This window comes from Cupressus sempervirens, chromosome 5, assembly GCF_028749045.1.
Source record: "Cupressus sempervirens isolate cs-2001-9-10 chromosome 5, ASM2874904v1, whole genome shotgun sequence".
Taxonomy (NCBI): Eukaryota; Viridiplantae; Streptophyta; class Pinopsida; order Cupressales; family Cupressaceae; genus Cupressus; species Cupressus sempervirens.
Genome location: NC_143122.1, coordinates 1051654590 through 1051673183, shown reverse-complemented (window position 1 = coordinate 1051673183; position 18594 = coordinate 1051654590). Strand labels below are relative to the sequence as shown.

Genomic DNA, 18594 nt, shown 5'->3' with positions numbered 1-18594 from the left:
TTTTATTTTAAAAACATGACTATCATCATCCTAGAGTAATCATCAACAAATAGAAGTATGTACTTATCTCCTCTATAGATTTTCACTTCAATAGGTCCACACCAATTAGTATGAAAAATCTCTAGTATTTTCTTATAGGTATAAGCTTTACTCTTAAAGCTTGACATTGACATTTTTCCAAGCTAACATTGTTTGCACACTATATTATCAAGTTTCTTCAACTTAGGCAAACCTCTAACTATTTTCATGTTACTACTACTAACCAAATTATCAAAATTAAAATGACATAATCTCTTGTGCCAAAGCCATACATCATCAAATTTTGCAATAGGACAAGTAGCATCCTCTATATCTAGATAGAATAGATTACTTCTAGTTTGATCATCTTTTCTAATTAGCTTCCCATTTGTGTCATATATCTTGGTAGTTTTATTTTTAAATTCGACCTTGCATCCCAAATTATTCAATTGTGACAGACTTAACATGTTATAATTTAATCCTTCAACATAGTAAGCATTGTCACATGGAATCTTGTTTGTGAGTTCGATAGACCCTTTTCCTTTTATCCAACATGGTGCATCATTACCAAATCTTACACTATTTCCATTATAACAAGTTAAGGTAATGAACTTACTTTTGTCTCTAGTCATGTGATGTGATCATCCACTATCAATGATCCATCTATCATTCTTATTCACACAAGTCACATGAATAGTTGCCTCATCTTCTTCAAATTCATCCTTCATTACAACATATACCACTTCATCATCATGTTCATCAGCAATGTAGCATGACTTCTTTCCTTTGTCTTTGTAATCTATGTTTTCATCTTCTCTTCTATTTGTGTACTTTTTTCCTTCTCTGTAGCTCTTCTTCTGTATACATCTTGTAGCAATATGACCAACTTCATTGCAATTGAAATAAATGATGGGTAACTTACCTTTGAACTTGCCTTTACCTCTGTGAAATCTCCTTGCCAGTAGTGCTTCCAATTGTTCAATGTCTTCCTCATCAATATTACCATCACTAGATGCATATTTTATCTTTCTTTTCTTCTGCTTTTGCTTTATCTCCTCAAAATCCTTCAATAAAAACTTAGCTTTGAAATCAGATTCATGACTCTTTGGCTTGTAGTAGTCAAATTTAGATAGCTCAAAAGTAGTGAGTCTACCTACCAAACCTTCAAGGGTTAGATCATTTCTTGGAATACATCTCAACTCTTGGATTGTAGAAACTCTAATAGCATAGATAGGCAGTAATGTTCTCAAGACTTTGCTTAACATAGTATCATCATCTATATGACTAGTAGCCCCTCTCCTCTTATTGCACTAACACCTCTCCTCTTATTGCACTAACAACTTCTTTTATCCTAGCAACATATTGAGCAATATTCTCACATTATTCCATTCTCATGTCATCAAACTTACCTCTAAGGCTTTTAGACTTGGCTCTTTGAAAATTTTGGTCTCCTCCATAGATGGTGGTTAGGGCATCCCACATCTTCTTTGCAATGTTGCAGCCTTTGATATCATCAAATTTGGCATCGGTTAGAGCAGAGGCAATCTCCAACATTGCCTGATTGTGTTCCTTTTTTCTTCATATCTTCAGTACATAGGGCTCCTGTTGGATCAACATGTTCCACTGTAATGGTAGATTGTGCATGATCTCCAAGTCCTCCAAGGTGTAGCTTTATCAAACTTTGTTATTCAAGAAAGTTATCTCTATTGAGCTTGGGTACTTCTCTTTTAGACATCTTGATCTTTGTGCTTCTAGTACCTTAAAACTAGTCCTCTTAAGCAGATGACTTTGTTACCAATTGTTGGAATTATTTTAGAATAACTAAGAGGGGGGGTGAATTAGTTATTCAAGGTCCAGATGTACAAATAAAACTTTTCTTATCTTAGTGAACCCATAAAACATTCATATTCATGCATGCATCCAAATGAATATGTGAATACTAAAACTTGCAAGTTATTGTCTAATCAAATTGCAAAAATGTAAAGCATGAAACACAACATATTCATCATTAAATTTGACACAATGATTTAATGTGGAAACACAATGATTTAATGTGGAAACACAATTTGGAAAAAACTACTAGTAACATGCTACTCCTTTTCACTCTTCTAAAGTGATACCTTGTGAAAGGCCAACCCTGTTAAAAGTTATAATACACACTGTTAAATGTGACCCAGTTAAGGGATTTCAATCACCCTCTTAAAAGTGAGCCTTGTTAGAGGACTTTAGGCCATTCACTTGGAATGCCATCCTGTTAAAGGATTTTCCAATGACAGTTAGGTCAACCTTAATCCAAAGGATTTACCCTAGACTAATACAATTGTTAGAGAGTAACAATAGAGCTTTGATCTGATACAACTTACAACTTCACTTATAGATTATAGATCTCTATTCAGTCCTCAATTCTACTTGGATTTCATACTTTGCAGCTTTGACAGCTTCTTCACCCTTCAAGCATTCATCTCCTTAAGCCTTCTTGTTTGATAGAGAAACTTTATTTAACTTATTCTTCTAAACTTTCTAAGTGTAGCTAGCCATTTTGTAATCTTAAGTAGATCATCAATACATCATGTTATCACTATCTTAACAGATCCTTGTACTTCATTACATAAGCATAGCTCAACCTTTCCTCTAGGTGCTTTTGTTACATCTTGTTGATCAAAATCTCCTCATTAATCAACTAAGTGATAGTACTTGAATCTTATAAGCAATTGTCTTACCAGTAAATGACAGGTTTGACATCAGTGAAAAAGTAATGATTGAAACACATAGTCTTCTTCAACAATCTCTTTCTTAACAATACTCTTTTCAAATGATCTTTTCAATCAAATATCAACACATCTAATCTATTTTGATAAAAATAACTCAATCCATGGTTAAAAAAAAAACCGTCCAATCAAATTTGGATATCATTTATTTGTTAAAAGGCTAAGGGTAATAATTTTTATTAATAATTAATAAGGTTTTTAATTTGTTCCTCTGTTCAAATTGGCACTAGACTTGCCCAGGGACTTGTGTCAACAATCAAATTTGGATATTAACATAGACTAACCAATTGAAATTTAATCATGATTAATGAAGTATTACACAATCTATAAATTAAAAATATAGCAGTTTTTCTAAATTGTAGAATTGTTCACTACTTCAAATTGGATTTGGAATCAACCATATCTATGACTCCTCTCATCAACTAGACTAGGTATATTTAGGTGCATAATTTTTTATTCATTTGTATTTATAGTTTATTTTTTAAAATCTTCCTATTGATTTTTTAGATGAAATAACTTCTTTTCGCTATAGATTTTTCACTTCTTTAAACTAGATTCAGAATGAACCGTATCTACAACTCCTCTCATCAACTAGAAATTTAGACTAGGCATATTGAGGTACATAAATTTGATTTATTTTAATTTATAATTTCTTTATTTAAATATTTCTATTTATTTCTTGGATGAATGAACCTGTGCAAATTTATGTTTTCTTTCCAAACAATAGAAATTTGTATTATTTTTAAAAACTTCCTATTGATTTTTTAGATGAAATAACTTCTTGTCACTATAGATTTTTCACTTCTTTAGACTAGATTCAGAATGAACCGTATCTGCAACTCCTCTCATCAACTAGAAAGTTAGACTAGGCATATTGAGGTACATAAATTTGGTTTATTTTAATTTATAATTTCTTTATTTAAATATTCCTATTTCTTTCTTGGATGAACGAACCTGTGCAAATTTATATTTTCTTTCCAAACAATAGAAATTCGTATTAAAACATTTTTACAAAGCATTTGCATTTTCTTTGTTTGAATCTTACACACAATTCTCTACATAAAAGAACTACATAATTTGAAACTACACAAATCTACATTTTAAGATTTAAGAGTGAAAAATATGAGTAAATCTAAATCTAAATCCCTTCTTAAAGGCATATCATTTAAATAACCACAATGAACCCATTCAAGGATGCTCAAAGAGAACAAACATGTGAAAAAATTAAAAAATGCATAAATCTATATTTTTAGAGATTTTTTACAATGAATTTTCTGAATAAATACAAGCCCAAATCCAACTTATTACAAGCATATCATTTTAAAAACTACAATAAATCCAACTTATTGAGGTTTTACCTACCCAATTCAAAACAACAATGCTCAGAGAGAACATATTGGTGAATACGTTTATACCTATATGCCCAAATTAGAATAGTTATCAATCTTGATCCGACATAGGGCTTCATCAAAGTAGTCCTCAAACAATACAAAATAGTTTTCATTTTATCGATTGTGCTAAAAGAAAGGCCCTTGTCACTTTTTGAGGATTTTCCTAGAATCCTAATCCCCAGCCTTTCCTACAATTACAATTTTCTTAGCTAAAGGAAAACAATCATGGTAAATGGAAACATACATATTTTTAAGGTTTAAGGTTCATATTTTAGAAGATTTTCCTAGAACCCTCACCCTTCACCTTCTCCACATCTAAAATTGTCTAGGATGAAGGAAAACAACTTGTGATAGATAGAATCATACAAATTTTAAGGTTCAAGACTTAGATTTTGAGATATTGAACTACCAAATTCTGTATAATCTCCATGCATTTATTTTAGAAAGGAAATGCAATCTTTTAAAGCTATTTTTTATTGAATAATCATATTTTGTTTGAAAAGAAATGAAGTTTATTTAACAACTTCGATTTGTTAATTTAATAGTTAGAAGAAAAAAAAATGTTGACCAAAATATTTGCATTATTTTTGAACTTTTTTTTCATTGTATCATTATGAATTGTTTTGTTATTGTATCATTATGAATTGTTTTTTCATTGTATCATTATGATTTTTTTGCAAGGAAATGTAATCTATTTAGTAGCTAGAATTTGGAGACCAACATTAAAATAAAATGTAGTTATACACTCTTTTGTTAAAGCATTTGGAATTGTTGTTAAAATAGATTGCAATCTTGTATTAAAAGAAAGTAATTTTCTAAGAAGAATTGATTTCAAAGAACAAGGCCCTTGCCAATGCATAGAAGAGGGGTTATGCTTCATTGCAATCTAGAAAATGAAAGCATTACTAGAGATCAAATTGGCATGCCAAATCAACCTTGAGATACCAGAACCAAATCCAATAGATATACTAGTTGTGCAAGTTAGAGTTTCTAGTACAAGACCCTTGCCAAATGCACAAAAGAAGAATTGAGTTCAAAGAACAACGCCCTTGCCAATGCACAAAAGAGGGGTTATGCTTCGTTGCAATCTAGAAAATGAAAGAATTACTAGAGATCAAATTGGCATACCAAATCAAGCTTGAGATACCAAATCCAAATCAAATAGATGTACTAGATGTGCAAGTTAGAGTTTCTAGTAAACCTAAGAATGCACCATTAAGAAAAATTGGTCAAAATCAAGACATGGACAATGCAATGAATGATGTTGAAGATACTGAGTATTCCATTTGAGTTGCTTCCAAGAAATGGGGTATTCCTTTTACAACCTTGACATATTGGTTGCAAGGTATCACAAGTACACCAAAGAGAGGTCCACCAACTATATTATCAAGTGAAGAAGAAATGATGATAGTACAATGGCATCAAGATATGGAAGAGATGGGATATGATCTTGAAATAACACAATTGAAAGAACATGTTGCTCACATTTGTGAGACTGTGCAAAACCCTTTAAAAAATGGTTTTCCTAGAAATTCATGGTGGTGAGGGTTCAAAAGAAGGCATATTGAGTTGAAAATGATTAGTAGAGTGAAATACAAGAGTACTTAATAAGCTTGATGATAAACACATGCTTCATAAAATGTCCTCTGGTAAGAGCAACACATATTATTGAATAAAATATATACATATCAAATGTGTGTCAATGTCAATATAAGGGTGTTACTTACATCAATAGGGAAATATTTAGGAAAATCCCTAATGCTTTTCATGTTCCAGAGACAATAGCTATAAGAAACAAGAGCTACACATAGTTGGAGTCCCTAACATTTATGATTTTTAATTTTTAACATAGATGGAATCTCTACCAATTACAATACAATATTTAATTTATTTTGGTGAGTAGTTAGGAACTAACAAATATTATGTATGGGTTCCTATTACAAGAACCCAGGTTGAACCTAGAGGAGAACCGAACCGTAACTCAAACCTAACATGAACTTGAACCAAAACCTATCATCAAAAAAAGGAACCCACTAACATAGCAAAAAAAAAAAAAATCAGGTATAAGTCTAAGTGTAAATCTTTATGTGGCCAATTTAAAAATCAAGAAGCAGCTGGACTAATATTCTCTCAAGATGTGTACCCTCGATTTGAGTGATCCCTTATGCTTTGACTGCTATAGAAGTATGTTGAATGACCTCTAAGTAGAAGAACATAATTAATTTGAGAAATTAGTAATGTGGAAAACTTATAATCATTTCATGCAGAGTCAATAATAATTTTTTGTTTTGATAGAATTGCAAAGTTCAATAAGATCAAACAAATATCATAATTTAATAAAATCAAATATTCCAAAGCCGGGTAATTTTTTCCTAGATTACTTAGGTTCACAGCTTAGCTTCAAAGCATTGGCATGCACTGCATCCAAATATGAATTTGATCCTTAATGTGATCATTAATATTTTACAATTCATTTGTTTAAATTGTACATTCCTCCCACAAGCTAAATGAATTCTTTCCTTCTTGTAGATCCTTTTAGGAATGGTACATGCTTGGAATAAAACTACTTTCAACTAGCATGACATGCTAAATTTTGCATGTTTTTTTTTGTGTACATGTGTACTCAAATTTAGGAGTTAGAATTAAACTATAATGTTTATGTTAACATAAAATATAAACCATATGCTAGTTCATTTTGTAAATCTATTTTGGTTATCTATGAAAGGAAAATATGATAATAATTCAATATTATAAGACTCTTTCCCTTCTCCCTAACAAGGATAGTAACCGAGGATAGTATCTACCAAATATTTGACCTTATTAGAAAAGTCACTATCTTTGAATTGAATAATTTGTCCCAATATTCTAATCAAAATTAGGCTACTGTTATGGACAATCATGGAAAATAAATGTGTTGTAAATCTAGCTCGATCCTTTTTCAATGCTACAACACCAATAGCCTGTTGCAAAAAATGATAACTAGGGTAAATTATTGGTTGTGCACTAATAAATCATTACACTGAATCATTTCTAAAAATAGCTAAAGAACATATAATGCTTAAAGTTAGATCATAAGCAATCCTCCATAGCTTGGTAGTAAACAAAAAACTCTAGAATATAATGTGTATGGTTTCAAATCTCTTGCACATAATTAGAAATAAAAAAATTATTAAACAAAACCTTGGCAATAAAATTTTAAGTTGAATTGGAACATACCTGTTATATCTGAGATCTCAGTTTCTACAATAATAGTTGATTGTATTAATGGATGGCTTCCTATAAGCTTTGATGTTTCCCTTCCCTCTAAAAACTTCTATAGTACAAGATGCTCACTATCATATGCAATAGAGTAAAGGCTACCCCTACGGTAAACAATGGTTTTCACAAGAAAATAAATCTAACACCAAAATTATCTACTAGTTCATATAGTAGAATGTTGCATTGATCCTACCAGTAGAAGGCCACTATTATGTCAGAAATAAAGTTTCCAAAAACACTTAACAAAGAGTGGACATATGGGCACATATGGGTAGGTGACTTTCTAGGGAAGTTTCTAGAACAAATCTAATGCATACTATAGTAGAATGAAATTAGTTTCTATAAAAAAAAATTGTCTTAAATCACTCATAGGTCATGTCATCACGTAAATCTCCACCTCCACCTCTCCTTAGAGATGAAAAAACATGCTCAAAACATGTGGCTTGGAAGTTGCCAAGTATTCTAACCTTATAAGACACATGTCACTTGCTGATTTTCTCTTAATTTCTCAATGGAGAAAATAAAATTACCACTAGAAAAAATTAGCTCAGCCAATGAAAAAAGAGAAATAAAAAAAGCACAATTCACTTTAATAACAAAATATAGAAGAAGTTTAGATTAAAGGACTATTGCACAGTTTTCAAAACTTCAATTAATAGGCAAAATGCAGTGGAAAACTTAAGTCTTCTACCTTAACATGTGTTTAAGGGTTTCTATTTTTAGTCTCCTACCTTTATAGGAGACTAAAAATAGAAACCCTTAAACACATATTCAAAACACAATAAAAATATTTATAAACAGTAAAAGTCATCCTTTCCATGGTTGCCACATTCTACCAACTTTGACCAATTAATATAATCTCCAAGGTTTCTTCATATAAGACATAAAAGAGATTATGTTTGCAACCTATATAGATGTCTCAACCATAGCAATGCACAAATGTGAACATTGGCATGAATGCAGAATGTCACTTAGAAGAAGTCTATTGAAAAACTTTTCAATAGAGAATGGGGAGAGTAGGTTTGATCAATAGTGGGAAGATGATGGCGAGAAGAAGTGAAGGGGGAAGAACAGCTTTTCAAAATTTGAATCCTACTTTGGGTGAAATTCCTCTGGTTGGCCGAGATCAGAATCATGGCCTAGGTCATGGTTTAAAGGGAGGGTATGGAGATTGTTAGGGGAATACAAAGATTAGAGAATCAATAGAGAATGGAGATGGGGACCCACATGCTCTTTGCAAGGATCCAAGTAAGTCTCCTCTGATCCCCAAGGAGGGCCTTCATGGGGCACAGACCGCTAAATGTTCTTCCTTTTTCAAAGTTAAACCATCTGGTAAGTCTTCTTTTCTAGCTGTTAAAGTGCACACTGGATCTAAAAAGGGAATTTTCGCAATTTTTATTCTAGACTAGCTTGTCGACCATAGCATTGCTTCTATGGCTTCCACCCTAGTGGGAAAGTTCATCTAGCAAAGGCAAAATATAGACATTGTTAGATCTTCCACAAAGAAGAAATGGAACCTTAAAGGTCAAGTCACAATTAGTGCGATGGCCAAAGGATTTTTGTCTTTTGACTTTTTCTGCAACAAGGGCCTCTCAAAAATTTTGTGTGAGCAACCTTGGGTTATTGGTTGCTTGTCAAAGCTGGACCTAAATGATTCTTTTTTTGTTCAAGCCCTAGATTGGGTGAGACTTCCAGAGCTTCCTCTGGAATTCTAGAATGAGGATGTTTTCATGGGGGTGGCCAATTCCTTTGGAGAGCTTCTCTCCATAGACCTGATAACATCATCAAGAAGAAGACTAACCTACACCCATATTTGTATTGAAGTTGGGGAGGGGGTGGATATGCCAGAGGTAGTGAGCTTCCATTCCAAACTTGGAACTCATGTTTAGAAGCTAGTCTATGAGAGTGTGCCTTTTGTCTACTTTCATTGATTAAAAATGGGCCATAAGGCCAAACAATGTCCAAAGGCTAAGGAGGAAAAGAACAGGAAAAATATTACTCCCAAATATGAAATTCAGTAGGATGGGAACAAGATCTAGAAACAAAAGAACAACAAGGGTCCCAAGATTAGTCATCCTAAGAATCAAAGGTGATTGTGGAAATCTCTACAAAAGAAGTTAATGTTTTAGCTTTGACTAATACCCAAATCAATGCAGTGGAGGGAGGACCAATTAGTGGAGCAAAAGGGCCCAACAAAGAGAGTATCAAACCATCTCTTGAAGGGGAAAGTGGTCATTGTGATACTTTCCTTGAAGAACATTGCAAGGCTTCCTCCTCGAAGGCAATGGGGGAGGAGCCAAGAATGACAAATGAAGAGGAGATTGATGTGTCAGTTGTGCTAGAAACTCAAGTGCCTCTGGGAGCCAAGGAGGTCTCCTCTCCCTTTGGGGATCATTTAGCTTCCCCTAGTTTGGGAACTAGGATTCTGGAACTGGTCAAAAACTCTTCCCCTTATAGATTTCTAGAATGGAAGCATGGCTTGAGAACTGCTCAGATGAAAACAAGGGGACTTGGACCATGGTCAAAAAGAAGAAAAGTAGAGACCCTTCCCTAGTATCACCACTAGAAACCAAGAGCAGAGTGAAAGCTGATGTTGGAGTTAAACCTAAGACAACAGGTAGAAATAGTTTAAGCCAAACCATTTAGGAGGAGGCTAGAAGGAATTTAGCTGATGGGAGCTAAAGGATCATCAAGGAGGTATGCTCTATTAAAAAGAAATGAAGATAATATCCTAGAATATAGGGGGCTAAATGGAGCCCACAAAAAGGAGGTAGTAAGGAATATGATTAGAGACCACAAACCTAATTTTATGTTGATCCAAGAAACTAAAATGAAGAAAGATCGGGTGGGTAAGATTTTATTTAGTAACAACATGGATGGAGAGGCCACCAATGCAGAGGGTGCTTCTAGCGGTCTGCTCACACTTCAATAACAAGAATTTCCTAGTCACCACCATTCATAATGAAGGTAACACCCTTTTATGTAAAGCTATACACATTAATAGTAAAGACTTCTATTTTCTTTTGAATGTGTATGCAGATGATAGGAAAATAATCAGAAAGGGTAGTAGAGTAATCCACAAGCACCACAGACCCTGCGGAGAGGTTCTCTAATTGGATATTGTGTGAAACATAAAATCTGTCCAACCTACTCATCTTTCGATCAATACCGAATCTACAATTTGACCAAGTAAACCAGTTCTCAAAATTGGTGGAAAATTGATTGTGGATAGGATCCACCACTCCCAACAAATTACGACAACTACCTCATGTAGCTGTTATTCTTTGTAAATTTTCTTTGTTTCAAAAAAAAAAAAACTAAATCCCAAACATATGTGTAGCTTTTATACTAAATCCCAAACATATGTGTAGCTTTTATAAAGTGGTTGCATCTGAATATTGAAGGGGTGATGTTTACTTTTTTGAAAAGACGTAAAATTATTAAACCCAATTTTAGCAGCGATAGAAGGAAGTAGATAGAACAAAATTTAAATATATCATAAAATTTAAATATATTTAACAAACAATGATAATTTATTAGATATAATGAAATGAATAGACTTATGGTATTTAAATTGAAATACTTTTGTTTCTAAGTACTCAATGTTAACTTTTTGTGATGTGTAAATATGTATTATTGTTATTTTAAGTTTAATATTATTTTAAATAGATTTAATTATAAAATAATAATAAAGATTATTACAACATATTACCTTTTGTATCTTAAATAGATAGTTCTCAAAATTATAGATTATTAGAGGTATCAATAAAATTAACCTTTAGTACCTTTCCCATCTTGATAGATGGAAAACTAACCTTTCTTCATGGAGGATTTTTCTTCAAACCATTGGTCAAAAAAAGGCTAAGGATTATAGGTTTGTTGAAAAAAAATTATCTTCTGAATTGCAAATAGTTGAGAACAACATCCAAAGGGATTCCTCCAATTTGGATCTTCTCTCCCATGTTATGGCTGCCAAAGATGCTCTTAGGAAGCATCAACAAGTTAGGATTCGTGGAGCCAGGATCAGATCTAGAGCCCACTGGCTCCAACATGGGGACAAGGGTTCAAAATTTTTCTTCAATCTTCTTAAACATAAACATATTAAAGAGTCCATTGATAGACTCTCGATTGATAATCAAGACATTTCAGACCCTGAGATTATTATTCAGGCTTTTGCTAATTATTACAAGACTCTTTTTACTTTAGAGGACTCCTCTGAGGCTGAGTCTTCAAGAAATAAATGCAAAATTCTTATTCCTAAAACATGGACTCGGAGGATATTGTTGTGCTTGCTAAAGATATCTCTATTGAGGAGATTGAGGGAGCTATCAAGGCTCTCAATGATGATAAGGCCCCGAGCCCTGATGGTTTTCTTGTTGAGTTCTATAAATCCAATATCAGTTGGATCTATAAGGATCTCCATGACTTATACTCTGAAGCTTTGTCTATTGGCTCCTTGGGACAAGATGTTAATAGAGGGATCATTAAGCTCCTCCCCAAGGATGGAGATAAGACCCTCATTAGGAATTGGAGGCCGATTACCCTTCTTAATGTGTCATATAAGATTTTAGCTAAAATTATGGCTCTTAGGTTTGTCAATATTCTTCCTAAATTTGTTAGCTCTACCCAAACTGGTTTCATCAAGGGTAGATATATTCTTAAGAATCTCATAACTAGTTGGGAAGCCATGGAGTGGTCTAAATGCTCACACCAAAACTTGTCCATGCTTCTTTTGGATTTTGAAAAGGCTTGTGATAGGGTTGAATGGAGGTTTATTCTTATGATGCTAGAGGCCTTCAGTTTCCCTCCCTCCTTTTGTAATACTGTGCAGGTGCTTCTTAGTGATGCTTGTGCTCAAGTTGAAGTTAACGGTGTTCTTTTTGCTCCTTTTTCTCTAGGGAGATCCATTAGACAAGGGTGCCCTTTGGCACCATCTCTTTTTGTGATTGCTTTGGAGGCTCTCTTCTATATTCTCAGAGATAATTCTTTATCTCCTGATGTCAGAGGTATCTATTTGCCTAATGATGAAGAGCTCATCAATTGCCAGTTTGTGGATGATACCGCATTGTTCTTTGAGCTTTCAGAAAGCAATTTTAAGGCTTTGCAATATAAACTTAGTTTCTTTGTTCTATATCTGGGGCTAAAATATCTCAAGCCAAATCAGTTTGTTTGGGGTGGGATGTGCAGCCCCCGGATTGGTTTCCTCAATACAATTTTTCTTTGGGGAGGCCCCAATAAGATCACTAGATATCTTGGTATCCTTTTCTCATTGGATCCTACCCTCAAGGACATGTGGTCATGGGTTAAAGAGAAGATTGATAAGAAACTTAAAAAATGGCATAATAGGGCATTATCTCTGGCAGACAGAATTCAAGTTTTTCAGAAGATGTTGTCCTCCTACACCATTTACTATTCCTCTGCATGGTTTTCTAACAATTATCAAATTGCTGAAATTCAGAAGTCCATGAGACAATTTCTTTGGTCTGATGGAAAGGGTAATAATAAAATTCATTCTGTTAGGTGGGCTTGGTGCCACACTGACAAGGCCCTTGGGGGACTTGGGCTGAAGGACTTAAGAATTCAAGGTATTTACCTATCTGCCAAATGGATTTTTCAATCCATGGAGGGTGACTGTCCTTGGAAAGTGTTAGTTAGAAATAACATTGAAAGGGGTGTGCCTAAGAAAGCCAAATCTTGGACTAATCTCCCCTTTTGCGACCTCATTATTGGTAACTTTCTTGTCATGGTCCAAGGTTCCATAGTTTTTAGATCTATTTGGAAGGCTTGGGACCATGTTAGGAAATTCATCACTAGCAAGGATTTTCATTGTAATGATCAACTCCATGGTGAAAGATCAATTTGGTGGAATCTTCACATAAATGGTAAACCTTTGGCCCTTACCCAAGGGTGTTCTGCCAGATTGTGGGCTAAGAAAGGTATTAAACAGTTCATAGATCTCTTTAAGAAGAACCAAATCACTCCTTGGGATGAGCTTAAAAATAAATATGATATCCTTGATTCCCATAAAAGAACTTATAACATGATTGTGCAAGCTGTTAATGGTCTTCCCACTATATGCCATGTTGATTCTCAAAGGCACCTAAATTGTAAATGGCCTGGTCGAGTTGTCACGAATCTGCTTAAGGCCAAGAATATATACAGAATCCTTGATTGTAATACTAATATTATTGATCTTGTCAATGTTGTTTGGTACTCTTCTTATGATGCTCATGTTTGGAAAAAATACTTTGATATCTTGTGGAAGAATTCTGTTGAGCCTAAAATTAGATGCTTCAGATGGTTAGTCATGTTGGACAAGCTAACTATTAAGAGAGATTTATCTAATTCTGATTTTTGTAATTTATGCAGAGTTCCTGAAACTGGTAGACATATTCTTTTAGATTGTACTTTTGCTAAAGAAATATGGAGAATGTTTGGCATTGTTTATCCTATTGATGTTAATATTCTTGATATTATCACTGGTCATATTAATGGTCTTCCTAAAGATACCAATTTATTTTGGAATATATTGTCATCTAACATTCTCTGGCAGATCTGGAAATGCAGGAATGAGGAAAGATACCAAGGTAAGCCAAGGGACCTTACTGAATTTTTTCGAAAGCTCACTTATTTTAAAATTTCTTTGCAGGTGCAAGCTACTATGTTGATCGAGCGAGACAAGATGAGACGGTTCCTTCATGATGGGCATGCTGCTTTTAAGCATGGATACCAATGGCGTAGAACCTTGGATGATCTGCAAGCTTTTGAGCAAGCTTGCATTGGGCTAAATAGAGAAATCCGTAAGAAAGTGAATGCTAGAAAGGATGATTTATTCAGGCTGATGCAGATTCAAGAACGTAAAAGCGTCATTAGGATGGAGGGTCCCTTAGGTTGGACTACTTGGGTGGTCAATTACTATGATGTTCTTAGTTAGCTAGTCTTTCTCCTTTTTTTGTTATGTTGTACAACTGAATCTGTTCTTCCTTAGTGAGGCTTGGCCTCCTTGTTGATTTTTGTGGTGGTACTTTGGTTGCTCTTTTTGTTCTGAAACTCTTATATCTAATAGAAAAAAAATTATAATTTTAATATGTAAATTATATATGATAAATTTTATATTTACTCTATGTAGTTAATAGAATAAAGATGGTTTTTTAATCAAAGATGTTAGTTTTAATAATAGTCATATGTATTTGTATTCTTTAGAAATTTAATTAATAATACTTTTTAAATAGTTATTTCTTCATTTTTACTTTTAAAAGTTTTCTTTTTATTTGATTATTTTTCATATTTTAAATTTCAAACTAAATAATTTACACTCTTGTATGGAACATATTCTCTTGTTTAAATAAGTTATAATTTAATATTACATTAAATACAATCAGATTAAATTAATTGTAGTGGGAAAAGAAATAATTGCATTTTATAATTGACATTTGCTCATAATATGCAAATAATGATTTATAAGAGTTGCTTACAAATATTTTCTTTAAGAAAAATGTAAATTTTTTATATTAAAGATATATAAACTCTTATAATTTTTTTAAAATATGTTAGAATTATATAATACATTATATTTGAAATTTAAAAATAAATAATTTTTGAAAACTATATATATATATATATAGTTTTATTAAAATATTTTTAAATTATTTTAAATTTATTTGACATTTTTATCATACTTTAATTAGAACAAAAAATATTTAATATCCATTAATTATTGAAAAAACAAGAGAATAAATGTAAATTTATTTGATATACATTAATTCTTAAAATTATTGAAAAAATATTTTAGTGATACTTATAAACTGTTATTTATTAGGCTTTGAATAGTTTTGTTAATAAATTGAACTATTATTTTTACCACTATCAATATTTGTATTTCATAATTAATTTCTTTTGAGAACCTACTTCACACTTTTTAGAGGCCGGGACTCAAGCTTGAACAAAGCTCTTGTCTTTTCTATAATTAGATAAATAAATAAACAAATATATAAATATATAATCAAAATTAAATTAGCGTAATAAAAGTAAATTGCATCTAACATGAATTTGATTTTGAAATAGAAACAAAAAATGCAAGTGAAATAAATAGATTAAGATGTAAATAAGTTTACATATAATAGTGCATTTGTAAAATCATTTTTAAAATTATAATATAATACTATTGTTTAAACAAATATTATTATTGAATAGTTGCATTCATATATATTTTCAATAACTACGTACGTGTCACGATTCATTTGTGTAACGATTCATTTTCAATAACGATTCGATTCATTCTCGTTCTCTATTTATTTTCAATAACGATTCATTTGTGTGGTTCATTGACAGAGAAGAACAAAGTATTCTCCGGTTTAAGAAAAATGAATCTGCCTTCAAAAACCCTTGAAAATTTAAATGATAAGCATTTTAGAATCAGGGCTTCTCTCAAGGAACCCAGGAATGAGAAGAATCGCGGCACAGACGACAATTATCACGACAGGGACTGGGACAGAAACAATTGCCATGACAGATACAAAAAAATGAGGAGATCTGAAAATGTGAGTGAGAATTGGCAGCCCAAGATTCACAGAGGTCGCAACAGCGACGTGCTTGAAGAAAAATATGGTTATGACAAATCAAGGTCTCACAAGGAGACAGCTGATAAAATTAAGCACAAATTTAGTGACAAGGCGGCTTCTGGGAACAAGAGGAAAAGAGAGGCGGTGGAACTGGAAATTATTGGTGTTACCTCTCCATCTCAGAATGGGAATGGGAAGGGTCTAGGAAGAATTGGGGGTATTTACATTCCCCCATTCAAGCTGGCTCGACTGGTGAAAGATGAGCAAGACAAGAGTACTGTGGAATACCAGCGCATGACATGGGACGCCCTTCGGAAGAGCATCAATGGGTTAGTAAACAAGGTAAATGCATCCAACATTAAGAATATCATTCCGGAGTTGTTTGCAGAGAATATCATCCGCGGAAGGGGTCTATTTTGTAGGTATTGCATGAAATCCCAAATGGCATCCCCTGCATTTACAGATGTTTTTGCTGCCTTGCTTGCTGTGGTAAATACGAAGTATCCAGAACTTGGCAATCTGCTGTTGCGGAGAATTATTTTACAGGTCAAGAGGGCTTACAAACGCAATGACAAGCAAATGTTGATATCAGCAGCAAAATTCATAGCACATTTAGTGAATCAACAAGTTGCACATGAGATTATTGCGTTGGAAGTTCTTACCCTCTTACTAGAGAATCCTACAGATGATAGCATAGAGGTTGCTGTTGGGTTCATAAAAGAATGTGGGTCTTTGTTGCAAGACCTTTCCCCCAAAGGTCTCTATGGAATTTTTGAAAGACTTAGAGGCATTCTCCATGAGGGGGAAATTGACAAACGAGTACAGTTTTTAATTGAAGGTCTTTTTGCAATTCGCAAAGCTAAGTTCGAGGGTCATCCAGCTGTACGTGCAGAATTGGACCTTGTAGAGCAAGAAGATCAGGTAACGCATGAAGTTTCCCTAGAAGATGAACTCGATCAGGAACCCGGTTTGGATGTTTTCAAGCCAGATCCTGAGTTTTTAGAGCATGAGGCAGCATATGAAAAACTGAAGAAAGATATTCTCAGAGATGCTTCTTCCGAGGAAGCAGAACGAGAGAATGATTCAGATGACGATGAGGAGGAAGATGAAGAAAGACTGCGAATACAGGACAAGACAGAGACAGACTTGGTCAATTTAAGACGCACAATTTACTTGACAATTATGTCAAGTGTTGATTTTGAGGAAGTTGGTCATAAGCTACTAAAGATCAAGCTTGAAGCTGGTCAAGAGATGGAGTTATGCATCATGCTCTTAGAATGCTGCAGTCAAGAGAGAACATACCTCCGTTATTATGGACTTCTTGCGCAAAGATTCTGTATGATCAATAAAATTTATCAGGAATGTTTTGATAAGTGTTTTCTACGACAGTATTCTATGATACATAGGTTAGAGACTAACAAGCTACGCCATGTTGCAAAGTTTTTTGCTCACTTGCTTGGTACAAATGCTATTTCGTGGCATTCTCTTGCCTATATACGGCTGACAGAGGAAGATACTACTTCCTCTTCCCGTATTTTTATAAAGATTCTCTTCCAGGAGCTGGCAGAACAGCTGGGTATAATGCTGCTTGAAGAAAAATTGAATGATGCAACACTGCAAGAGTCTTTGGATTCAATTTTCCCAAAGAACAGTTTCAAGAATTCTCGGTTTGCTATCAATTTCTTTACTTCCATTGGTCTTGGCGGTATCACTGAGAGTTTACGTCAGTATTTGAAGAATTTCCCAAAGCTTACAATGCAGCAGCAAAAGTCTTAACCCGCGTCAGATGAATCTACCTTTAATGATGATTCTTCTAGTTCATCAGACTTAGTTTTTGGGTGTGAAATCTACAGCGAGGAGTAAGGAGCCACCAAGAAAGAAAAGTTAGTCAAAGGATGAATACTTTTTTGTTTTGAGGCTCTTTTTGAGCTTACAGTTGTAAATTCCTGCATCTGGGCTTTCAATAGCTTTTATCAGTTACTTATTTTCAAAAATGAGTAAGTATAGTTGACATTATTGTTGATGACACTTATTAATGGCCCAAATGGTTAATCTCTTGTTGAACTGTCTATGAGTTTGGTTTCGAAGGTGATTCAACATGATGCACTGTTTTTTTGAAGTTGGATTTCTAGGTATTTAGCAATATAGATGAATGCATAATCTCCTGGCAGGCATAAATATATGTCCTTTCTCATCATTTGTTTAGACTGTTTTGTAGTGTCCAATTTCCTGGATAAAACATTTTCTCAATTGTACCTGTATACTGTAAAATTGACACACGGTTCTGATCACTTTTAAAAGTTTGATATTTTGTTGGCATGCTTGGAGCCTTGATTTTGGTTTTAGAAGTGTGCTCAAGGAATTAATCATTGTAGTATATTTCACATTAAAATGAAACTAATAAAATTTGCAGATAAATGTAATCGCATTATGATTTCTTGGTTCATGCACACAACAATATTTGTATCTATTTTTCCTGTGACTTAACTAATTCTTGCAGGAAATGATTGGAAATTCCTGCATACACACTTTTGCTTTTTGCGCTTGATAGCTTGAGAGTCATCCTCTCTGGCTTCTTGGCCACGGTAAAGTGCATGG

The 18594-nt window shown here is 33.5% G+C and overlaps 1 pseudogene across 1 annotated transcript; it reads left to right on the top strand.

Annotated features, from left to right (window-relative positions):
- The first annotated feature begins 15786 nt into the window (after positions 1-15786).
- Positions 15787-18065, top strand: LOC149559556 (pre-mRNA-splicing factor cwc22 pseudogene; annotated as a pseudogene). Its single transcript, XR_016365198.1, has one exon. The product of XR_016365198.1 is annotated as a pre-mRNA-splicing factor cwc22 pseudogene (transcript).
- The last annotated feature ends 529 nt before the right edge of the window (positions 18066-18594 follow it).